This window comes from Pelodiscus sinensis, chromosome 12, assembly GCF_049634645.1.
Source record: "Pelodiscus sinensis isolate JC-2024 chromosome 12, ASM4963464v1, whole genome shotgun sequence".
Classification (NCBI taxonomy): Eukaryota; Metazoa; Chordata; order Testudines; family Trionychidae; genus Pelodiscus; species Pelodiscus sinensis.
In genome coordinates, this window is record NC_134722.1 from 6,622,673 (window position 1) to 6,648,278 (window position 25,606).

Sequence of the window (25,606 nt, forward strand, 5' to 3'; positions counted from 1 at the left end):
GATTACTTACCAGGGGTATCATTGAGGAGCTGCAGCTGGAGTTGCTGAGTTTCTGATCTGAAGGATACAACTATACATATCAAACAAACATGCAGAATCAATTTTAGAGGGACAGTTTGAAAAATGAATGCTGGGTGTTATCTGTTCTAGCTAATAGATTTACTACCTGCACCAGCAGATAACATTCCCTTTATTATTATTTATCTACTGTACTTTCCGTAAGGTGGAGGCGTTCTTGTCCGTTAATGAAGCATAAATCTACAGCATCCTCAGTGAAATTTATTGCTTGCAATAAAGTGTCTCAAGTCCTCGAATTCCACGTGCAATTAAATTCCTTACAAATCTCTCTCCCCTGAAATAATTGCCTAGTTGTGCTACTAAGCACAAGAGGCTTCTTGGTTCCCTGCTCCATCCGAGCTCAGCTGGGGTAGGACGCAGAGAGACGACGGCAGAGAACTGGTTGTGATTCATAGATCCCACGGCCAGAAAAGACCTTGGGCCTCCTGTATGATGCAGGTCTCGGGACTTCCCGCCATAAACGGATCCCCGTTAGACTGCACATGGGGAACCAGGAACATGCATACATGCCGTCTCTGAAAACTGCCCAAGAGCGGGACTCAGACTCCATGTGTATAGTGCAGGTTTGAGGACACAGAACATCACCTGGAACCGCCTACATGTTGTGGCTGCCTGAGTCAAAGTTGAGAGGCCATGATGCAAGTCCGGGCTTGCACAAAGGCAGTTCTAACTCATGCCACTGGTCCCTGAGCAGATGGCGTGCAAAGGAGCCTGAGTAGACAAAAGGATCCTGCCTGACAACTCAAAAACTGCATGCAGGTGTGACAATGGCCAGATAAGCAAAGCTTCAACTTGGCCATCAAAGATCCCCCTCACCCTTTTCATAATCGTAGAATTATAGACCACTAGAACTGGAAGGGACCTCATGAGGTCAAGTGCAGTCCCCTGCCCTCACGGCAGGACCATGCACCTTCCAGATCAGGGCTACTCAACACGCGACTTGTGGGCCACATGCGACCAAGGCCCGTTTGTTTGCGGTGCGATTTGGGTTTACGTAGGGCTCAGCACGTGGCCCATGGGTGGGAGCCAAAACAAAATAGTCATCAATAGAATGGTCTTCTGTTGAGATGCATTTTAGTAGTTAAATTCCCGGACTGTCATTGCTCATTAAACGTGCTGTCATGTGGGTGGAAATCGGGTGAATATTGTATTTTATTAATATCAGCAGAACTAACTTAAATAAGGCCTGTGTGTTGTGTAGTCTTGCCTTAATCTTTGTATTCATGCCCGTCAGTGTGAAAGAAGCTATTTGTATATATATTTGCACATATATGCAATCACACTTAAATTGCGGCCCTCGGCATCTGCTGTGAATATCATTGTGGCCTCCCGGGGCTTCCAAAGTTGAGAAGCCTTGTTCTAGAGCATCCCTGATAGATGTCTATCCAACCTGCTCTTAAATAGCTCCAGTCATGGAGATTCCACAACCTTCCTAGACAATTTATTCCAGTATTTATCCACCCTGACAGTTAGGAAGTTTTTCCTAATATCCAACCTAAACTTCCCTTGATGAAGTTTAAGCCCATTGCTTCTTGTCTTATTCCCCAGAGGCCAAAGAGAACAATTTTTTGCCTTCCTCCTTGTAACACTCTTTTAGATAAGGATATGTGCATTGCCTTGATAGCTTTGATTGAAATTTCCTTTCCCTCCAATTGTATCCACTGTCCTACACACTGGTTGATTGCTACCCTCCACCCCAGAAGTAGCTGCATTTCCGTGTCACTGTGTGTCGATAGCCGGGGAAGCATTGTGGGCTCTCTGGAGAGGAAAAGATGAGATATCTCTGAAAACATTTGCTGGAATGTATTCTCTTACCCGGGGCTTAGGGGACAGTTGTGTGAGGGGGACTCAAGCTCTTTCAATTCCGAATGATTTCCAAGACTTTTTAGTAGGTGTTCAACATTTCATGGCATCGGGTCCAACGTGCTTAGGGTTCTGTTGTCTCCCATTCTCTCATGCTCAGTTAATTCACAGCTCATGAGAATGAAAGAGCAGTTGAGGGCACCTGATATTTCAGAGGAACTTCATCTTTGTCTGGGTGAGCCAAGTTTGATTGTATGAGTTCTTTTTCCATCAGCCAAGTAGTCCTATCCATGGGCTAGATCCCCCTGGGGAGAGAATGACACTGGAGCAGATTTATGTTAGCTTTTGCATCACCTACATAGTGTAAAGCAACTAGAATATACCAGGGCCTGGGCCCCAGAAATTCAGATTAAATTCTGATATTGGGGCTGGTTTGCCATCTTGTTACACAACTTTTTAACTCCGTTTCCTTCAGCGGAGCTGAACTGTCATTTGACTGGTGAAATTAGACCTGGTACTTCAAAGTGATTTGTGATTTACCTCATTAGTGAAAACTTCAAGACACAAAGAGACTCCAAATGATCCAAATGAGCGGTAGTTAAAGCAGCCCTCCTAACAGAAAAGAACAACGATAAAACAAAGGTTGCCTGTTCATCTTCTGTATCTTTTATACTCTGGAGGTTTTTTTATTTCAAATGAGGAGCAAAGCAAGAAGATTTTCTGCTAAGCAGTGCAAAAATAATTGTTTTTTAAAAAAATGCCCTTTGGTATTTATGCTGAAGCAGCTTGTGTTTATTGGTTTTTTTACATAATAAACACGAGTTGAAGAAAAAACCTCTGAACTTCTGAAACAAAGGTCAAGGCGAAAACTAGAGAAACTGGTTCTCTTGCAGCAAGGATTATACTCTAGGTGAAACGGAGTTTTTCACTGGCAGAACTAAGAGCAGAATTTAACTGTTTCTCAGTTTTAGACTTTCCATATGTAAAGCCAGGTGGTTGGCAGGAGGGATTGAACTTGTGATTTTAGGGGCTAAAGCTATGTGCTTCAACAACATGAGCTAAAAAACCATGTGACTCTCAGCTAAGGTAGTAGAGCCGACTTCACTCTCCCTTATCAGTGGTCTCAGTGCCTCTGGGTTACATACTTCACCCAGTTGTCAAAGTGCATCCTGAGCGTCAGGCCATGTCTACACTCCATGGAAGATTGACGTTGCCACAATGAATTTTCCAGAATTTGATTTAGCAGGTCTAGTTAAGAGCTGCTAAATCAAACTCAGAGAGCACCCCTTTCAGTGGCCGGTACTCCTGCTCCTGCAAGGAGCAAGGGAAGTTGATGGGAGAGTTTACTCCTATAGGCCTCCCTCCATGGGGATAGTGAGGAAACTCAAATCAAGGTATATTGACTCCAGCTATGTAATTAACTTAGCTGGAGCTGCATATCTTGATTCCACCTTCACCTTAACTGTAGGGGGGCCTCAGAGACCTCTCAGCATTTCATTCTGCATGAATGAATTCCAATTAAAAAGCTGATGGATCATGTCTGTGACAAGAGGGAATGAACCTGTGATCAGTCGTCTCAGGGCCTCTGGGTTACACATACATTAATCTTATTACTTATATCTGTCAGCCTACTACATACCTGCTGGGGAAACTGCTGCACATTGCTAGGCATTGATTAATCCTTGTATGAAAGATATAGCTACAAGTAGTATTATCAGCACAATCCTACCCTACTTATTTGTTCACCTCTACATCGGGTTGGAGTCGACACAAATATATACTCACATTTGATACAATATAGAAAAGTCCTAAGCAAAGCCATGAGAGCTTCGACTACACTGCATTGCCAATCCTAAGTAGCCAAAATTCATGAATCAGGCCCGGCCAAAACGTGGGATTGTCTTAAAAATCAGGACATTGTGTCAGCTTTTAAGCCTCTAGGGGTCATGTTTTCCAGCTTTTTCCACCCCTGTAATCACAATGGCTAAAAAAATATTGTCTGTGAAATGGAAGCCGAAATTCTCATATCACGCAATTCTAAGAACTGAGGATTTAGGAAAAACACCAACTACTGTGAGATTTGAGATAAAAACCACTCATTGCCAACACTCCTGCCTGAGTTCACTACTCTACTTTTTGAGCTTCCAATACACTTTAGAAGGAACCCTGCATTTTCTAGTTTCTTACTCTTTACCATGCCAAGGAAATTATTTTTCTCAGAATATTCTCTAATGGGTGTTGTGCTTAGCTTTGCCCAGTGAAGAAACTGGACAACAGTCTTTAAAAATGACAAAGCTTTAATTAATCCTGCTACCATGCACTTGAGTTGTTTTCATTAAATCAAATCTGTACAGCAATCCAGCAGTTATTTAGACATTTATTAACAATTATTTATTTCCTTCCTCATTGAGTGTTTATGGTGCAATTTTTCAACACAGTAGTTACTCAATAATAACCTCTGCAAAAATGCCATTATGAAATGTGACAAACTCTATTGCAAGGGCTGCATGAAATGATCGGATGCTTGTTTTCTCTGGATTCCAGGCAGGAAGGCCTTGAAGTCAGTCCTCAGTCAATCAAAACTCCCATTGACTTCAGGAACTAGCTCAGTGAGTTGGATCTAAAGTCAAAGGAAGGCAATGGACAAATGGCCATTGACGTTAGAGGGCTTTGGAGAGGTCTGAGAATTAAGATACAGTTAGTTAAATTCAGTCACAGTAATTGCAAAGCTGATAAGGGAAGTTATTGGGGAGGCAGTGTGGTTTAGTGGGTAGGGTACTCTGGGTGGAATCAGGAGACCTGGAATCTATTCCGAGCTCTGCCACAGACTTGCTGTGTGACCTTGGGCAAATCACTTTGCTTCTACTTCAATCCTTTGACTGTCCCAGGCTCAACAACGGCAGGCGGGGGCGGGGGGGGGGGGTGCAGGAGAAGAGAAGAGGGAGGTAAAAGGGGCAATTGCTCCAGGGCCCAGAGATTCAAAGGAGCCTGGAGCTCCCGGTTGCTCCTGCTGCTGTTGTGGCAGCAATGACGGCCAGAGCCCCAGGCCTGTCTGAATTGCCACAAGAGTGCCAGAACACCGCTCTGCGAAGCTCTGAGGGCTGCAAGGGGTGTGCCGCGGTCCAGGAGCTGCTAAGGGCTGACTACCCTCAGCCCCACCCCCTCCATTCTTAGCCCCTCCCCTTCCACTCTAGGTCCCATCCTCTTCTGAGGGTGCAGAGCCCCCACCCCCACACCTTGTGCCAGGCCTGCAGTGGCTGTCAGCCCCACTGGTCTGTCTTGCCTATTGAAACTAGGGCCTGTGGTTGTTAATGTAATCCTAATGATGCCAATATTACTACCAAACTTACTCATTTTTTTCAAATCACAAATAGTGGCATAAGATGGGAAGCAGGAGCTAGCGACAGTCCTGGTTTCCTTACTGTATGCTTTGTCACAAGACTATCATGCAAACCCTATGGCCAACCTGAAAATATTTTGTATTTCTGTCTGTCATTGGCACCTGTGTATGACAACTCTGCTGGAGGCATACTTATTGCATTAAAAAAATCATTGCCGGAGTCCTTTAAGTACAACAATTATTAGTCATCAAGTCTAGCCTCCACTAGGTGTCAATTGCTATAATAAGGGAATGGGATTAATGAGGGCTAATTAGATTGTAAACTCTTTAGGGAGGGGCTGGGTTTTTGCTGTGTGTGTGTTCAGCACCTGGCACAATATGCTGCTTGCAGCACTATTGCAACACAAACAAATAAACATGACTACTACTACTGATTGCTACGGGAGGCGGGCTTTTCTGCCAGCAGGCTGCAGGCCCACATGGATGATTCCAACAGCCCCTGAATGCATCTGCCCCACCAGCACAGCAGCTCTACAAAATGGCAGCCTCCATGCACGCTCACAAAATGGCACCCACGGCACAGCTTCACCTCACTGGTACCGTATATGTGAGGCCATGCCATTTTATATGGCACGTATTTCCAAATGTGGCTCAGGAATGTGCCCCAAAACTTGCATCTGTCCTACAGCACTGGAAAGCCCTTAGGAGATTTAGGCCTTCGACTGCCATTGGTTTTCAATGAAAAACTGGTGCTATCTCCTTTTAAAGGTATTGTAAAATCCCTTCCCTAAATGCTAATTTAGGTGCATTAAAGCCCATTTTAGGTGTTAAAGTGTTAAAAGGCTCTAACCTTAGACAGCCACGACTGAGTTCCGGGCTCCATATGTTAAAGCATATGTTGTGTATTTCTCAGCAGCATCTAGATCCCAATACATTTCCAAAAGGTCCAATGATGTCCTGGACTTGTCTAGTGTAGCGCTATCACATTTTAGTCGCATTCGCCTCAAAGAATCAGCTGCTTGAGTAACTCAAGGCAAATTGTTGATGCAGAAGGCTTGCGTGCAGCAGCCTTCTACAACATTACCAACCACGCAGCCTGTAATCCCCGTGCCACATGAGAATCTGGGATGAAATCTTGACCCTGCTACAGTCAATGTGAGTTTTGGTCATTGAAGTCAATGGAGCCAGAATTGACCCTGATGGTCTTCAAACAGGGTTGCTGACATCACAGGGAATGCTGAAAAACATATTATTCAAACACAAGCCTTTCTCACGCCCACTGTGTTCTGCGTGTCTTGCTTCCCTCGGGTTTTGTCTATGAGGAAGGTCCGTGTGAAAAAAAAATGGTTCCTTAATGAAAATGTTTCTATCTTGAAAACCTCCCCCTCAGTCATGAGTGAGTACAGAACAAGAAATTACCCTTTAACAATGGAACGTGAAGGCTATTTTCCACTTTTGGGGTGCACTTTTGAAAGCCATTCAAAGAAATCCAAGATCTCAGGCAGGCATTGAAGACATTTCCATCCATTTCACAGGGCCTATTTTGTGCCTTCAGCCATGACGCGATGCAGAAGAAAGTGCATTTAAATAGAAAAGGTTTTTAGATTAAAATAAAGAAACAAATAAAACCACCCGCCACTGAATAGATAATTAGTTCAGTTGCACGTGGTGACCTATTCTGATACCCTTCTGCTTACTTTGAATAGTTCTATGGACTTCCATAGACCTAGTTATAATATGGTGCTAGTTTGTCATGAGTAAGTGTTACTAGAACCTCTGGCCTTTAGTTGTAGCTATTTAAGTTAACACCCAGTACTCATGGAACAAGAAAACATTCTAGAAATATGTCTCAATTCTTTATAATACTGACTGAGAGCAAAAACATTGTCCTCCTGGGAAACATTTGTGGGCTGTCTTTGACAATATCACTTAAACAATGTGAAGACAGGAAGCACGCTAGAGAAGTGCGAGATAACAATGTGTGCTGCTCGAAGGTGGGGACAGTCCGTGATTAGTTCTGCTTGATTGGAGCGATCACCTAAAATATCAACTTTTCTGCAGTAGTTTTGCTGGCTAGATCATTTAATGTTCATGGTCTGACTGACTCCCTGATCAGGTCTCAACATGGCACATATTAAAGGGTCTTTCTCTGCTGTTTAATAAGTTTATTATAATGTGTAGCGGGAGGGGCTATTCAGCATAAATCACTGGCAATCTGCAATGATGATTTATTTTTCCATATAAAGTGGGTGCTTGACTTTAGGAAAGATGTGGACAAATGAGTGAGAGTGCAGAGGAGAGTATCAAAAATGATGAAATCTTTAGAAAACTGGACCTATGAGGAAAGATTTAAAAGAAAGGGGCATGTTTAGTCTTGAGAGAAGAAGACTGGGGGAGGGGTGAACAGCTGGTAATAGTGTTCAGATATACTATAAAGAGGATGGTGATCAATTTTTCTCCCTGTCCACTGAAGGTGGAAGAAGAAGTAATCTGCAGGGCTATGTCTAGACTGCAAGCCTCTTTCGAAAGAGGCTCTTTCGAAAGATACTTTCGAAAGAGCCTCTTTCAAAAGAGAGCGTCTAGACTGCACGCGGAACTTTCGAAAGAGAAAGCCGCTTTTTCGAAAGAAAGCACCCAGTGAGTCTGGATGCTCTCTTTCGAAGAAGCCCTATTTACATTCAAGAACGCCTTCTTTCGAAAGAAGCACTTTCGAAAGAAGGCGTTCTTCCTCGTGAAATGAGGTTTACCGCCGTCGAAAGAAAAGCCGCGTTCTTTCGATTTAATTTCGAAAGAACGCGGCTGCAGTCTAGACGCAGGTGAAGTTTTTTCGGAAAAAGGCTACTTTTCCCGAAAAAACCCGTGAGTCTGGACACAGCCCAGCAGGAGAGAGTTAGCTTAGATGTTAGGAAGAACTTTCTAACTCGTATAATATAAGAGACAGATATAATCCATGGCTGTGTCTAGACTGGCAAGTTTTTCTGCAAAATCATCTGATTTTGCGGAAAAACTTGCCAGCTGTCTACACTGGCCGCTTGAATTTCTGCAAGAACACTGACGAACTCACGTAAGATCATCAGTGTTCTTGCGGAAATACTCTGCTGCTCCCGTTCGGGCAAAAGCCCTCTTGCGCAAATCATTTGCGCAAGAAGGCCAGTGTAAACAGCACAGTACTGTTTTTCGCAAAAAAGCCCCGATCACAAAAATGGCGATTGGGGCTTTTTTGTGGAAAACCGCATCTAGATTGGCCACGGACGCTTTTCCGCAAAAAGTGCTTTTGCGGAAAAGCATCCTGCCAATTTAGATGTGCTTTTCTGAAAATGCTTTTAATGGAAAAATTTTCCGTTAAAAGCATTTTCGGAAAATCATGCCAGTGTCGACGTAGCCCATGAGATTAATGCAGGTGGCAATTCCCAAAGATTTCACAAAGTCTGAGAACTAAATACATCTATACATCTAATAGTGGTTTGAACAATGATAACACACAGGGGAGCTTGACTGGTTTCCAGCTGAGCATTCATTAGTGTGCAGTGGGGCCCAGAAGCCTTGGCATGAGCTGGCACTTGGTTTGCCAGTGTCACACAGGTTACCAAGGGAGGTTGTGGAAGGCTTGTTACTGTTGGTTTTAAAGAAACACTGCTCAGCACAGAGAGATTAGCTGACCACCGGAGATCCCTGCCAGTCTTACATTGCTACAGTTCTCTGTTTCCACCGAGAGCCATTGCAGTGTGAGATGCAAGTCATTTAAGGGGCTAATCCCAAAGTCCTGACTCTCTCCTCACAAAACACAGCAAGCAGTTTGGGCATGAGGCGGCTGCTCTACAGCAGCCTCCAGTCTCCACACGATGTATTTCAGCCTCTTTACACACAATGGCCCCTAGGGTTGCCAGGTGTCCGGTTTTGAACCGGACAGTCCAGTATTTGAGCTTTCTGTTTGAGAAACAAATTGAGAAAATATAAATGAGAAAATATAAATGTTCCGTATTTGCTAAATAAGATGGAATGTAGATTGTGATGTAATGTCCAGTGTGTCTGGTATTTTTGTTGAAACCATCTGGCCACCCTAATTGCCCTTCTAGAGCTACTCAAGGAAGAGATAAACAGGTCCTTTATCCTATGCAACCCTTGAGCAAAAAGCAAATGTTCCCTCTCTCACTGCAGAAAACAAGTCTAAAGATCAGGCCTTCATGGACCTTTCCAGACATCCCATTACTAGTAGTGATCCTGCCATGGGAAGCAAGCTGGCTTCACTGCACACACAGAAATAACCCCATTGATGGGGCATGTCTGAGGTCTAGTGTCTAGGGACCAGGTCCCCCTGAGGCTGTGTTCCAGGGTGCTGAAGCCCTTATAGTGAGTCCTCCCAGAGCTGAGCTGGTTCAGTGTCTAGGAGACAAGGAACATGCATTCCACAGCCAAAAGTCCCTTAGCTGTCGGATTGCAAATACAGATGCAGCAGCGTCTGCGTATTAACGATGGCTGCATTGCAGTGTACAGCAGCGTTCCTTGCATGCGGGCTGACAGCAGCTTGGAAGTGGTTCTGGCTCACATATAAATAAAACAAACAATGAATTATTGGATTCCAGGAGAGGAATCATGGGAATTTGCTAGTTGACCCCAAATCCCAGAATTCCAGCAGTTTCCGGTAGGTATCCCACAATACACTGCAAGAAAAAATCCCAGTATGCATAGAACCCAGCAGCAAAACTCACTATAGGTGCGCATAGATGTTGGAAGTTAGGCTGCTAGGAGTATACAGTTTGATTTATTGTCTCTCAGTAGCCACACTATACAAATTACTCCAGCACCCCTGCATAGGACACTGGACAGCAACCCAGAATGTTGACCACTTATTTAAAAAAAACCAACCCAACACCGTGCCATGTGGATACAATGATTCAGAGGAAAGTAGGTTAGAAGTAGGGATGTGAAGGACTCATCGACCAGTCGACTATCCGATAAGCAAATGCAAATAATTTTGAAAGAACGCGGCTTTTCTTTCGATGGCGGTAAACCTCGTTTCACAAGGAAGAACGCCTTCTTTCGAAAGCTCCTCTTTCGAAAGAAGGCGTTCTTCAATGTAAAGAGGCCGTTTTCGAAAGAGAGCATCCAGACTCGCTGGGTGCTCTCTTTCGAAAAAGCGGATTTCTCTTTCGAAAGAAGCCTGCAGTCTAGACATAGCCTAAGGGTGTGTCTTCCCTGCACCCAGAGCTCGAAATAAGTGACGCAATTTGAGCTACGCAAATTGCATCACTTATTTTTTTGAGTTAATTTCAAAATAGCTTATTTTGAAAATTGGCGCTGACGACACAACATTTATTTAAAAATAAATCGCTATTCCAAAATGTCCCTTACTTCGCGTGGAATATGGTTTACAGGGACGGTGGAATAGTGAGTCCGTTATATTTCAAAAGACGCGGAATAGCTATTTCGGACTATACATCCTTTATATAAGTTCTTTCCCAAAAGCTTCTATGCACAAACATATTCCACAAAAATCTCCCCGCATATAAAATGCCTAGGTTTTTACTGAGCCCTAATTCAGGCAAAGCTCCCATTCACAGCCTTCCTTTCCGGACTCCTCACATGTTAACGCTCAGCACGTTGTTGTGTTGGTATAATGCATTGAATCAGCAGCATAGACTATCAAGGCTTGACACTGGTCTTCATTTGTCATCTTATCCTATACATAGCATTCTCGGCTCCACAAAGATTGAGTTTTGTGCTGTTGGTCCAGCAATGCAATTCTACGTCCACATAAGACAAAAAGCTCTATTCAGCTCTCTGAGGGATCTGAGTACCTGTATAGTATAGCCATAGATTTACACATACGACATGGATTTTGAATGACATAACAGAAAAGCCCTAACCAGGTTCGATAAACCTATTAAATCACTCCTACCAAAATAGATGGCATCATCAAACTCCTGTAGAGACCAATAGCTTCTTGATAAAAGCCCAAATCCACCCATCACAAAGTGGATGGGGCTTTCCTGTTTACATGAACCACCAGGGGCAGATGACCGGTTTGCGGGGCCCTGGGCAGCATAACTCCGCGGGGCCCCCTCCCCTTTGCCATGGCGCATGCGCGGGGCTTTTTTAAGCGCAGGGCCCGGGGCGGCCGCCCCGTTCGCCCTGCCCTATATCTGCCCCTGTGAACCACTGAGGATATGGACAGTCCTCAATATGCTCCTTTAAATATTTTTGGTTTGATGTACGTTCCCTGTGGTATTCACTAAACTGAATCAGTTCACCTGTTTACATCCAGCTCTATTCCTTTGCCGTTCAAGGGTGTGAAACATTGTTTTAAGACACCTCAAATTGTAGAGTTTGTAAAACATCTTGAAATCTTCAGAAAACACCTTCATAGCTGAGGTGTAGCCTATGATCCCAAGGATGAGAAGCACTGACCGATGTTCCCTCTAACTTTGTCCATCCATTTGAGGAATAACATTTGTTCTGTGCACAGAGGCATATGTGGATGTGCACCACCAGTAGAAACACATGCTGTTGATTGTGGGCAGCTATGGGGGCTCTGCTAATCAGCTGGGTGGCACCTGAATCTCTCCTGGGCAGCTGATCAAGTGCACAGCTTACAAGGAACACTGGCACTAACTAATACAATCGATCTTTCACACAGCAAAGAATAGGATCCTTCTACAACTGCATTTTCTAACCTCTATCTTTTCCTTGTAGAATCTGGCAGAAGAAGAATGCAAAATATCCCTGATGTTCCTGATGTAGAACTTTTGATGAGAGCTAAACCAACTGTTTATCACTTCTTGATCATGTTTTTTTAATGTGTTGCATTCTGTATTGTATGTCAAAGAAATATGTCCTAATCTAGTGGTCCCCTACACGGTGCCCACGGGTGCCATGGTGCCCGCCGGGGCATTTATGTGTGCCTGCTGAAACATATGGGCTGGCCCCACCCCTGGGCATGCCCCTACCCCGGGTGCGCAGCACATGCACGGTGCCAGCCCTGGGCTCAGGGCGCATGGGTGGCCCCTACCCCCAGGCGCGTGGCGCATGCATAGCCCCACCGCTGGAAGCGTGGCACGTGAGTGGCCCCGCCCCTGGGTGCCTGGCAGCCACGAAAGGTTGGGGACCACTGTCCTAATCAAACAGAACACAAGTGATAGACACCACCAACTGGTTCCCCATCTCTTCTTTTTCTGTGAATAGAAAACTACAGATTGAACCTTTCTAGTCCGGCACCCTCCAGACCTGAGTGGTGCTGAAGCAGATAATATGCCGAACCATGGGAGGTCAATGTTGTCTAGCAGCATTACCAACACTTCCAATGCTTACTGGGTTCCTAGCAGACATTTAGGGGTAAATTAGAGCTAACTAACGGCACAGAACACTGAGAGCCAGGACTGGTGGCTGTAAACAAACTTTATTGGACCATAGGAAACTTGGCTAAAACCAAGATAAGTGGACATCCAGCTAACTAAAATCATGCCGGACCACGGATGTTACCAGACCAGAAAGTGCTGGACTAGAGAGGATCAACCTATTCAGTACATTTTGCAAAAAGGAAGGATGAATTAAAAAAAAAAAGTTATACCATTATTGAAACTTTGAGCTTAAAATACCTACTAGCGGTTTGTGGGAATGTTATGAAAGAAAACAATTGCCAGAAACAAAAAAGGGATTGCAGCACAGGAAACAACCACAGCAATGATGCGCATTCGATCTAACACAATCCACAGCTAGTGAAATTTTTGGTGATCAAAGATCATTCCATTGGAATGCCAAAGGGCTCTGGCATCGTAGACTTTTCAAAAGTACCCTGTGTTGGCCTGTCTTTGCTTCCAGGGTTGTCTTTGTGGGGAGCACAGTCAGATTAACATCCCACCTGGTGACCCTGAATGAATGTACTTTTCCATGCTGAAAAAATTGGGTTTGTTTAGTTTAGAAAAGAGAAGATTGAGGGGGGACATGATAGTAGTTTCCAGGTATCTAAAAGGGTGTCATAAGGAGGAGGGAGAAAACTTGTTCATCTTGGCCTCTGAGGATAGAACAAGAAGCAATGGGCTTAAACTTCAGCAAGGGAGGTTTAGGTTGGACATTAGGAAAAAGTTCCTGTCAGGGTAGTCAAACACTGGAATAAATTGCCCAGGGAGGTTGTAGAATCTCCATCTTTGGAGATATTTAAGAGTAGGTTAGATAAATTTCTATCAGGGATGGTCTAGACGATATTTGGTCCTGCCATGAGGGCAGGGGACTGGACTCGATGACCTCTCAAGGTCCCTTCCAGTCCTAGTATTCTATGATTCTATGATTCTATGTAGGGAACTACAGCATCATTTCTCAGCTCTGGAAGAACTGATGCCAAGGTGCATTTTGGGAGTTTCACCCCATGACAGGTTGTTTGTATATTCTCACGTGCTTCCCACCCGAACTGAGCATGTGCACTGGTAGAGGTGTGCTTTGGGATGCATACTTCTGTGGCTGCCACTACCATTAGAACCCAGGTCATGCAGGGGTAGGATGGGATGCCACGGGGAATAACTCTGACATGGTCAATAAGAAGTCCCTTACTTCTTGCTGGAGAGACCATCATTTGCAGGCCTCATTCTTTATTTAGAGGGGCATTCACCAGCAGGACTCTATTGGAATTACGCCCCACATATACCAGTGTCAGGGGCAGGAGGAGCAGTCCCTGCCTTCAGTTTTGAGGCCACCAGAGGAGAAAAAAAAATCAGAGAACCCTGGCACTAGAGGAATTTGCTCTTTGGAGAAAGTTGCTTGTAGTAAAAGCCACTTCCTCAAAATCTTTGCTGCTTTTTCCCCATTGGAAGTGATCAAGACTGAGCAAAAAATAGATACATTCATGATTTGTTACTGGGTAAAGAAATAAAAAACAAATGCCACGGGACAATGCAGAAACAGCAGGAGCATCTCCTGCCACTGAACATAAGACCGTAGGACTGGAAGGGACTTTCTGAGCCATTAAATTCAGGCCCTGAAATCACAGGCAACCAGGGCTGTGGAGAGACTTGCCGGCCCCCTATGCAACATAGGAGGGGCGCAGCTTCATGTCGCTGGAAGGGGCGGGGTCTCAGGCAGAAGGGGCGGGGCCTCAGGCAGAAGGGGCGGGGCCTCAGGCAGAAGGGGCGGGACTGGCTTAGCCTTCCCCAGCCAGCCCTTCAGGGGGAGCACTGCGAGGGGCCCTGGCGGTGATTTAAAGGGGCTCCAGCCACTGCTGCTGCTACAGTAGCGGCGGTAGCAGCAGGGAGCCCCAGGCGCTTTTAAAATTGCACAGCTCTGGGGCAGCTGACCTCCTTCCTCCTCCCTCCATCGGTGATGTGGCAGGCAGCCATTTATGCCCATTTGTTCTTCTACCAACATTGTCCTTTAGCTTAAAAGGCTCTTCTGGCTCCCTGGTTTCTGACCCCTATGTGTTTATAGAGAGCAATGACATCCTCTCCCAGCCTTTGTTGTGCTAAGCTAACCAAGCCAAGGTCTTGTGAGATCAGCTCTCCATTTGCTTGTTCGTCCTGGTCGTTCTTTTCTGCACCTGAAGGCCTGGTGCCTGGTTACTGACATGTAGCACATTGGCTGGGGGGAAAACAAACAGAATACAAAGGGTCCAGTTTGGCACGGGTTCAGGTCCTTAGAATAACATTATCTTGGGGGCAGTTCTTTATACACCTTAGGAGTCAGGCTCCAGGCACAGGGGGAATACTGTATCGCCCAGGGTTCTGACTATTAGCACAATGGCAGCTAGACGCTACCCTTCCCTCTAGATGTTACGGATGTGAAACAGCTTTTAAAGTGTGTCTTCAGCAGCCATTTAAAAGTGGAAAGTCCTGACTGCTAAATATGATTAGCATGCAGAAAGAAGGTGTTGTTCCTAATCTGCTTCCAAACACAATCCAGACGAACTGCGTAGACTCTATAGTCACCTCCTTACAGCCTTTTGAACAAAGAAATGAACAACATTTACAACAGAAACTTCAGTTCAGACCTAATCCCCAGGCACAGCTTCTCGTAGGGTTCCTCTCTCAAGGCTACTCAGCCCACCTCCTAAGTCCTCAATCTTTAAAGATCATCTCCCACCTCCCTTAAATCCAGCCCACAGAACCCACTTAACATTTGTTAGTATTATTAAGAGAGTATTTGTCTAGTATTATCCTAGACAAAAACAACCAGCCTTTTACACATGCTACTATTCCAATTTTAGCAGTGCTTGTGCTTTATTAAATATCACAGTGTTATAACATCAACAACAACATTTTACCTTTTCCTCAATGGATTTCAAAGGACATTACACAGTATAATGCCCCATTTTGCAGAGAGGGAACTGAGCAACTGGGAAGTGACGTGATAATTAAATATATATTTTTTTCTAAAAGTAGCTATACAATGGCATCAGCCATATACACGAATAAATTAGGAACCCAGAGATTGTCAGACTTGGTCAGACCAAGGCCCATTTTGTTGGACAACCTGTCTCTGGTGATCAGAAACAGGAAGGTGAGAGAAGCCCCCAGTAAGCACTTGTAAAATAATCTGTCTTCCTCATTAAGTTTTATCTTAATCTCTAATAGCTAGAGATTAGCATAAATTCCAAAGAACAAGATTTAATCTCTCTACCATTTTTGTAATCCTTCATAATAACAACAACTCTGGATAGTCTTGATATTCATATAAATATCTAATCCTTTTCTGAATCTCATTAAATTCTAAGTCTCACAGACTTCCCTTGGCAATGAGTTCCACAGTCTGATTGCAGATTGTATGAAGCTATTTCATTTCACTGAGTTTAGTTTTCTCACCTTTTTATTTCATTGGGTGTCTGCTTAGTTCTTGTGGTATGAGGAAAAAACAGTAGTGCCTTATCTCCCTTCTCTAGATCAGTCATATATTTTTATCATGCCCCCTCTTTTTCTTCTTTCTAAGGGCAGGGCTATGCTACAGGGGCAGGTCGATCTAAATTATGCAATCTGTGTTACATTAGTAGCATAAATCAAATTAATGTACCTTAGATCTACTTACTGCAGGGTCTACACTATTGGAGAAGGTGTCAACAGAAAAAACTATCCAATCAGCTCCCCTTACTCATCACGTTCTGCTGAAGTACCAGAGTTGACAAGAGAGTGATCGGCAGTCAATTTAGTGGGTCTTTATTAGACTCAATAAATTGACTGCTGGTGGATTGATTGCTGCAGCATCAATCCACACCACAGTGGAGACAAGCCTTAAGGTAACAATCCCAACCTTGTCAATCTTCTCCATTTTTGTTGCCCTTCTCTATCCTTTTCCAAGTCTACAATGTCCTTTTGGAGATGGGACGAGCAGTACCACATATGGCATGCAGATAGGGCCATGCCACTGATTTAGATAAAGGAATTTGATTCCTTGCACAGTCTCTCGTGTGACCATGGCTGCCCATTGAACTCCATTCAGCTGCCTACAATTTCCCCTCGGTTCCTTTCTTAAGTTGACACAGTTAAGGAAGAACTCTGTAAAGCATATACATAGTTTACATTTTTCATTTCAAATTTGCATTCCTTTGCATCTATTGAACTTCATCTGCATTGATGGTCCTGTAACCTAAATAACAGTCATCTGCAAATTTCGCTACCTTGCTATTCTCTCTATATCCCCTCTCCAGATGATTAACCAACCAACCCGGTAGTATGATCCTTCAGGCATCCACTATAAATCTTTTTTGCCAGGAAGACAACTGACCTTTTGCTATTCTTCACTTACAGTGCGTCTACACAGCACCCAAAACTCGAAATAAGATACGCAATTTGCACTACACAAATTGTGTATCTTATTTTGATTGTGTTTCAAAATAGCTTATTTCGAAATTTGGCACATGTACACAGTGCCAAATTTCAAAATAACGGGCTATTTTGACACATCCCTTAAACCTCGTGGAATGAGGGTTACAGGGATGCCAAAATAGCACGCCCGCTATTTCAAAATTTATTTCAAAATAACGGGAGCGTTTAAAAGTGTTTAAAATAGCCCTGCTGTCTAGACGTACCCTTACTGGCCAGTGTTTGATTCATAACAATGTAACTTCTTTAGATTCCAGCTCTTGTGCAGGACCTTGTCAAAAGCCTTTTTGGAAGTCTAAATAATTAATACTAAACTCCTGACAAAGCAAAGCAGTTTAGCATGACTCCACAGCCAGCTAATCCTGCAGTACTTCTGCTGAGAATATGTCTGATAGATGTCAGCGGTACTGACTGGCAGCTGGGTATATGCAACTGTGCAGTTTGCTGTTTTAGACAGTAATAGCAGGAGACAAACCCAACTTCTGATCTGGTTTTAGGCCAAATGCTGTGGTTTTCCATTGAGCAAAACTCCCACTGATGTGAATAGCAGTTTTGCCTGATCAAGAGCACAAAATCTGACCCTTTTGCAAGAAAGGCAGTCAGCAGGCCTTGATTACCACAGTGGTGGCATCATTTCCAAACAGTTTCTTTTTTTCTCATCATCATGAGGATACCATGCTATTTGCTTTCACATTTCCAGTCACTGGTAGACCTCCATTACTTTATTTTCACAGGAAAACAGACCCACCGATGTAGAGAAATGCCCTGTTTCTATCACTCTCATTTAAGAACTTCATAGCAACAGAATCATTCACCTCCTTTTGCTATGAATGTCGCGAGAACACATGTCTTGCAAGGTACTTTCCAATGCTAACACGTCACCAGAAAGAAACCCCAACATGAATTAGTACCAGACCCAAATAGCAAGAAATAGGGGGAACATTACTGTTTCATCAAAGTTCTTGCTACACTTTATCTTTATATAGCTCATTGGCAATGCACTGACTGAGTAGTTTACTTTTTAATTGTCATTTTAAAACACGGTGTTGCTGCTTTTTTTGAAATAACTCTTGTCCCCAGAGACTCCTGCGGCTAAGCTGTAATCTCCCTCATGCCAGGATTACTCCAGAGGGACTCTATTTATGTCCCTTAGGGCATGCAATGAAACCCAGACTTTGCCTCACTGCACGCAATGAGACCAGTGTCTGTCCTCCTAACTCCAAGGCCTGCGGATTCCATAGCAACATGATTTTGCAAATCTAATGCATTGGGAGGCCCAAGACAACATGGCGGCGTACTGTTGAGGCAGACATGAAGAGAATGAATTACAACTGGGACATATTGGAGAAAATGGCCAAAGACAGACAAAAATGGAGACGCCTTCGTCACTGCCCAACACGCCAGCAGGTGTAATGGGCAGGGCTTGACAAATCCGCTTATCTACTTGCCCGTGACGAGTAGATTTTAGCCGGTCGCCCCGTTCACCGGCGGTTTGTGCATGCGCAGTGCAGGTCTCGTGCATGCTCAGTGTGGGGCTGGCAAGTGGTTTTTGCCATGGTTTGTCGAGCCCTGGTCATAGGCATTAACTAATGCAGTGGTCCCCAGTGGTGCCCGCGGGCGCCATGTGCCCCCTGGGGGATTTCTGTGCGCCCGCTGAAACATCTGGGCTGGCCCCGCCCCCGGCGCGCAGCACATGCATGGTGCCGGCTCCAGGCACGGGACGCAGGGGCGCCCCCCCCCCCCCGGGCGCGCGGCACATGTGCAGGGCCGGCCCGGGGCGCGTGGGCGGCCCCAGCCCCGGCCCCAGGGCACATGCGCGGTGCCGACCGCGGGCGCACGGCTCGTGGGTGGCCCCGCCCCCGGGTGCCCGGCACGTGAGTGGCTCTGCCCCCAGGCGCACGGCAGCCACGCAACGTTGGGGACCACTGAACTAATGCATTTAAAAATGAAGACACCCAGCCTTTTCATAAAGCCAAATTTGATGAAAGCAGGGGTGGGGAACCTTTTTTAGGGTTAGGGGCCGCTGACGCACAGAAAAATCAGCCGGGGAGCACAAAAGTGAGAAGGAAAATCCCCCCAAACAGAACAAAACGAAACGAAAAACAAACAAACAAACCAACTAGCTCTCACTGACCCCTGTCTGAGAAGCAGAAAGACACTCCCTCCATTCCCCTCAGACACCAGAGCCCAGGGGGGCCTGGGCTAGTAGATTTTGTGTGCGCCAGCCCTGAGGGGGGATACAGAGGGAGAGGCTAGAGCACCAGTGCGGGTTTCCCACTGCTGGGTGGAGGAGAGCCCTGAGCCTCGTGGGCTGGATCCAGGCATGCTTGGGCCCTGGCTTTAGGTTCCTCACCCCTGGATTAAGGAATATGAGGATGACAGAGAAAATTCAGCTCTTCTGGTTCGCACAAGGGTGCAGCATGCGCGTAAAAAGTCCCCTTCGATCACTTTGCATCTTCAAGACCCAAAAGGGCAGAAAGCCCCAAAAGGGGTGACTTACAAAAAGGAAAATATTCCAAAACGTCCTGCAGGGGAACTGGGGGCAAAGCAAAAGCAGCAAACCCAAAGCCTGAGGCAGGCTCGAGCCAGCAAACATGGAAGCGGAGCAGCAACGGCGGGATCGGTGTTACCAAGCGGAGGGGAGAAGGCGGCGGGGAGCGGCTAGGTGAGCCAGACAGAGCTGAGCCCAGGTCATGCTGAGACACTGCTGTGGGCAGTCACATGGTCTGTGGGATTGGAACGCAGCAACAACAGGAACAATCTGTAGGAGAGGAACTTGGGATGAGCCCAACTTCTCTAAAAGTATAAAAAGACCCTGGGCCGCAACTCTATCCAACTGCATGTCTCCCCCCGCCCCTCCGCCGCTGCTGCCCTCTCTGACCGTTGATGTGATCCTGACATTGTGCAATAAACCCCTCTGCACTTGGCATCCCCTCTTCAGGCCCCCCCTTCCCTCACAGGGAAGGAAACACAACCACACCGATGTGCGATGTGCGTGGGCCCTTTGCAAGAAACAAATACTTTGCTGCTGCCTTTCTGGAGAGGTCAGTTAAACCCTTCCCGCATCGCACAGGATAGTGATGGATAGAGACAGAGGGGAAATAAAAGTCAGGGGGGGAGGGAAGGGGGACAGATTCCTCTTAGCAGGGCCACCCTTAGAATTTACAGGGCTGTACGCAGTACTATTAAACTGGTATCCAATGGGAGCCCGGAGTGCAGGGGTGGGGTGGGGTGGGGTGGGGTGGGGGAAGCAGAGGTGATTTTATCATCATCAACAACCCACCAATGAAATCGTTTTAAAGCACATTTTTAAACTAAGGTCCTGTAGACTCACACAGTCAATTCAGAAACAGACAGGATATGTCTGGGGTTGGTAAATCCCTGTCCAAGGGCGTCATTACCACTTGAATGGCTCATTCACAGGTGCAGTGTTCTGCTAATAGCTCTGGCAGGCTGTGTCATTTTTAACAGTTTTAGACCAGTGTTTCTCAACCTTTTTTAATAAAGTACCCCTTTAAAAAAATTATAAGTACCCTCCGTACCTACAGTGTTCGGACACACAATTCTTTTTCTACCATTGCAACGTAATTGTTTAAACAAATAAATTGTAGGCAGGAGGGCAATGAAAATTTTGGGTGCAAAAAAGTACAAAAATAATAAAATGCTGTAAAACTTAAAACAAAAATTCAGTTTTCTCCAAATTTCAGTTGCGTTGATGGACCCTCCCCCCCAGACTTCTCTCGAGTACTCTTAAGGGTACTCGTACCACTGGTTGAGAAACACTGAACTAGATCCTCTCTGGAATAAGCAGAGCTCCAGAACAGGCATAGAAAGAGGCAGAGGGTGGGCATTAAGACCCAGCGGTGCCCCAAATTTTCAGGTCCCTACGCAGATGCATGTTCTGCATATGACTAAGGATGACCCTGCCAGCCTTTTAAGATAAACCTAGGAGAAATCTGTCTGTAATAAAGCCTGCCCATAGGAACCAAAGGATGTAGCTTATGAGCACTCTTGTGGAGTCTGCAGTTTCACTGTGCTCAAACAATAAATGGTGCAGTTACTGCCCAGCAAAGCAACAAAAGTGACTTTTTAAGTCATCCACATAAATGCCGTTACACCTATTGCTTTTCAGGAAGAACGGCATTGCGCAAGAGGGTTTTTCTTGCACAAGAAGGGGCAGTGTAGACACTCCTTCTTGCGCAAGAGCCTCTTCTGAAAAAAAAGGTGGCTCATTAGGTATGCAAATGAGGCTCGGCGATATTCCACACTTAGCCTCATTTGCATATTACTCGTGCAAGAAGCCACGAGCGTACACATAGCCCTAGTGTGGTTCACTGTCCCATGCAGTGGCACTTAGCAACAGATGAGAACAAGACAACCTCTACAGCATGGCTTCAGAACCAGCTGGCTTTCTGCTCAAAGGATAGAGGTGTCTACACTGACGTCCCAGGTTCAAAACTGCCCTGTGGAAGAATGAGCTATTTTTAAGGACTCAGCAGTAGGGTGTTGAGAAAGCAAAGTAGGCCCATGAGAGGAACTCAGCTCATTATCAGGCTGCTACTGATCCTTCTGTGATTGATGTATTTGGTACCGCACTGGTATGGTGATAGACAGATACATGGATAGAAAACATCCATGTAAATCAGCGATGGGTCACCCAGGCTAGTGGGTAGGCCTCATGAGTGGCCCTCCATCTCAGTGAGCGGCAAGATGGCTGTCATGGGACCGTCTCCCGGGATAGGGTAGTTTTGCTAACTGCTTGCGTACCCAAAATTTGTAGGATGTGCTGATTGAGCAGCGCAGTGACTGGGTGCAGAGGGAGAGCACGGCTCTCCCAGCCAATGTTGTCTGCTATCACCACCCATCTCACTTCTTGTGTGTCACTTTAGTAACACTGGTAAGAAAAGCAATGCAGACTGAAACCAGCGGGATCTGGCAACCCTGCGTGTGGGCAACAGTAAACAAAATGTCTTGTGGGCCACGCACAGGACCCCGATGGGCCACATGTAGCCTGTAGGCCACACAGTTTGCCCACCACTGATGTAAATGAAAGAACATTTGGAAGTCCACTCAAGCTTTTTGTTCAGTTAGGAGGATGTGTGGTGCAGTACGTAAGTCTTAGAGCTAATGCCCACTGATTTCAACAGAGCTTTAGCTACTATAGATAAGAACATAAGAATGACCACATTGGGTCAGACCAAATGTCCAGCTATCCCCGTATCCCGTCTGCCAACAGTGGCCAATGCCAGGTGCCACCGGAGGGAATAAACAGAACAGGGGACAATCATCGAGCGATCCCTCCCCTGTCACCCATTTCCAGTTTCGGACAAACAGCGGCTAGGGACACAATCCCTACCCATCCTGGCTAATTGCCATGAATTTATCTAGCTCTTTTTGGAGCCTTGTTAAAATCCTGGTCCTCACAACCTCCTCTGGCAAGGAGTTCCACAGGTTGACTGTGTGCTGCATGAAGAAATACTTTCTTTGGTTCGTTTTAAACCTGCTACCTATTCATTTCATTTGGCGACTCCTATTGCTTGTGTTATGGGATCAAGTAAATAATTTTTCCTTATTCACTTTCTCCACACCGGTCATGATTTTATAGACCTCTATCCTATCTCCCCTTCAGTCTCCTCTTTTTTAAGCTGAAAAGCCGCAGTCTTTTAAATATCTTCTCATATGGCATCTGTTCCAAACCCTTCATCATTTTTGTTGCCCTTTGTGGAACATTTTCCAAGGCCAAGATACCTTTTGTACTTATCTTTATATTTAACTCTTTAGAGAGTGGTTCATTATTTTCAGCTCTAAAAATGATTATAATTGAACTAATTCAACTGAGAGTCATTTAAATGATGAAGGCCAGTCCCTCCGCTGGTGTTACATCCTTGTTTCTCTGACCACAGTGGAACAACATCAGCTTATTCCTTGTGAGGATCTGTAGAAAAAAATACACCTGCCTCAGAAATTTCAGAGGAACTAGTTCATCCACAAATCTCGGTCATATGCTCAAGCATTGGAAAGCCACCTATTGAATCACTTCTTGAAGCAGATATTTGGTTTGGGAAGACACCAGAGCTGTATGAAAGCTTCATAATAAAAGCAAAGTGTTTTGTTACAAGCTAGGAAAGAATCTGGTATTTTTCGGTAGCCTTTCAGCCATCTTGGAGGAGTTTCAAAGGACCCTATGTCGATTGATGAGTTTGCACAGGAAGCTCCCTAAACAGCATGATTTACCTTCGGATTTTTGTTGGTGTGAACTTTGAGATTGAGGGCTGTTTCTTCCCACGTGTGTGTGGTGTGTTCAGAAGGTGGCTCAAACGTAGAATTTAAAGCAACAGAACTTGGAAGTGAAAACCTACCGTGTCGATGTTGCCTCAAATTGTGCTGGGGGAAACCAGAGCTTCTAGCCCATCAGGGGACCTTGGTGATTGAACCTGTCACACCTACATCTAGGCAGGGAGAGAAGGGGACCATAACGATACTGATCCTCGGAGACTTTACAATACGGCTGTGTCTAGACTGGCCAGTTTTTCCGGAAAATCAGCCGCTTTTCTGGAAAAACTTGCCAGCTGTCTACACTGTCCGCTTGAATTTCCGCAAAAGCACTGACTTCCTACTGTAAGAAATCAGTGCTTCTTGTGGAAATTCTACTCTGCTCCCGTTCGGGCAAAAGTCCCTTTTGTGCAAAGCTTTTGTGCAAAAGGGCCAGTGTAGACAGCTGAGATTTGTTTTGCGCAAAAAAGCTCTGATTGCGAAAATGGCGATCGGGGCTTTTTTGCGGAAAAGCGCGTCTAGATTGGCACGGACGCTTTTCTGCAAAAAGTGCATTTGCAGAAAAGCATCCGTGCCAATTTAGACACTCTGTTCCAAAAATGCTTTTAACGGAAAACTTTTCCGTTAAAAGCATTTCCGGAAACTCATGCCAGTCTAGACGTAGCCCAGCAGTTTACTGTGGTCCGGACAGCGGTTTCTAAAATTGCACCCAAAGGCCACTAGTGCTCTCAGTTTGGAGGATGAACTAATACAGCAGTTGAATAAATATGCACCTTAGGGGAGCATGCACTTACAAAAATTGCCAAAAGCAATCTGGTCGTAAGGCAATTGCGGGTGGGATGTTATGACATTTCTATTCATTCTACTGACAGTGAGTCATCTCAGACGCTAGGAGGAGAGATTCCAAGAAGTTTAGTTTACATCTATAAACAGATTCTTGCAATGGGTGAGACGGAGAGTGGAAAGAGAGGGAAGTGGGTAGCAGAGAAACAACATACGTGCATGGACAGAGCTAGGCTCCAGCTGGGTGGACTCAGAGATGAACAGCCTCAACGTCAGCACCTGGACTAGTCTCTCTCAAATGGAAGAGAGGAAACGATCAGGGAAGAGAAAGATTCCATTCTCAACAATGAATGCCCATGGGTGGTGGGTGAAGATAGGGCTAGGGAGGCAAGCCCCAAGCCCCGCCCCGCCTGCCCAGGCCCCATCCTTATGGGAACCAAGCCACTCCACCTCCTGACACCACAGGGAGGTGGGACAGTGTGTGGATCCAACCTCCTTCCGCCACCCTGGGGATGGAGAAGGGTGTACAGTCCCAGCCTCCCTAACCCCAGAGCATGGGGAGGGCGGGCACGTGGGGGAAGCAACATTTTGGGGGGGAGTATGGGTGGGTCCAGGCTGGTGGTTGGGAAAGGCAACGCCTGCCCCTATGAATGCCCATTTTGCTTAGAACTACTAACCCATTCTGAGCAGTGGGGACAAAGCAGATATTTACTGGGAGTGGTGGGGATTAAATTCTAGATCCTGTCAGATGCTGGCAGGGTCCCCATGCCAGTCCTTGCTTGCCCTCCCCTTGCAGCAAGCCTGGGCCTCCTCGGCAGGGGAGTCTTCCCTTACTCCTGCCGTAGGTGCACTGGTACAGCCAGGAGTAAAGTTCTTAGGGGACTCCCCTGCATGCTGCTGATGTCATAGAGGGGCAAATTCACTGTGGGCCAGGTCACAACACCATTGTGGTACGGCCAGGCCCGCCCAGCAGCTCTGCAGCCTGGGGAGCTTTGAGCAAGAGCAAACGCCTGTGTGGGATGGAGTGGGGTGGGGTGGGGTGGGGTGGGGAGGGGGGAGATATTCCCCAGCTTCCCTGTTCCTCCACAACTGGAGCCATTGATCCGAAGTGGCTTGGCTGGGCTGGGCTGGGCATGAGGCAGATGTGTGGGAGGGGGGAAAAAGGAACCTTACCCTTGAGTATAGGCTGGTGGCATTCCATGGAAGTGACTCCAGTTCAGTGGTCCACAACGCGGTGCCCGCGGGCGCCATGGCGCCTGCCGAAACATCTGGGCTGGCCCCACCCCCGGGCATGGCCCCTGCCCCAGGCGTGCAGCACATGCATAGTGCCGGCCATGGGTGCAGGGTGCGTGGGCGGCTCTTGCCTCGGGCACGCGGCACATGCATGGTGCCGGTCCTGGGCTCAGGGCGCGTGGCGCATGCGTGGCCCCACCGCCAGAAGCGCGGCACATGAGTGGCCCCGTCCCTGGGCGCCCGGCAACCACGAAAGGTTGGGGACCACTGCTCTAGTTCATAGGCTGGTCAGCCTTTA

General features: G+C 46.0%; 1 long non-coding RNA gene across 1 annotated transcript; it reads right to left on the bottom strand.

The window, feature by feature from the left end:
• Window positions 1-22,548: 22,548 nt before the first annotated feature.
• On the bottom strand, window positions 22,549-24,975 carry LOC112543760 (uncharacterized). Its single transcript, XR_003086981.2, has 3 exons — window positions 24,788-24,975; window positions 24,291-24,368; window positions 22,549-22,954 (listed from the first exon to the last, which is right to left on the bottom strand). It is a non-coding gene; the product is annotated as an uncharacterized LOC112543760 (long non-coding RNA).
• Between the last annotated feature and the right edge of the window lie 631 nt (window positions 24,976-25,606).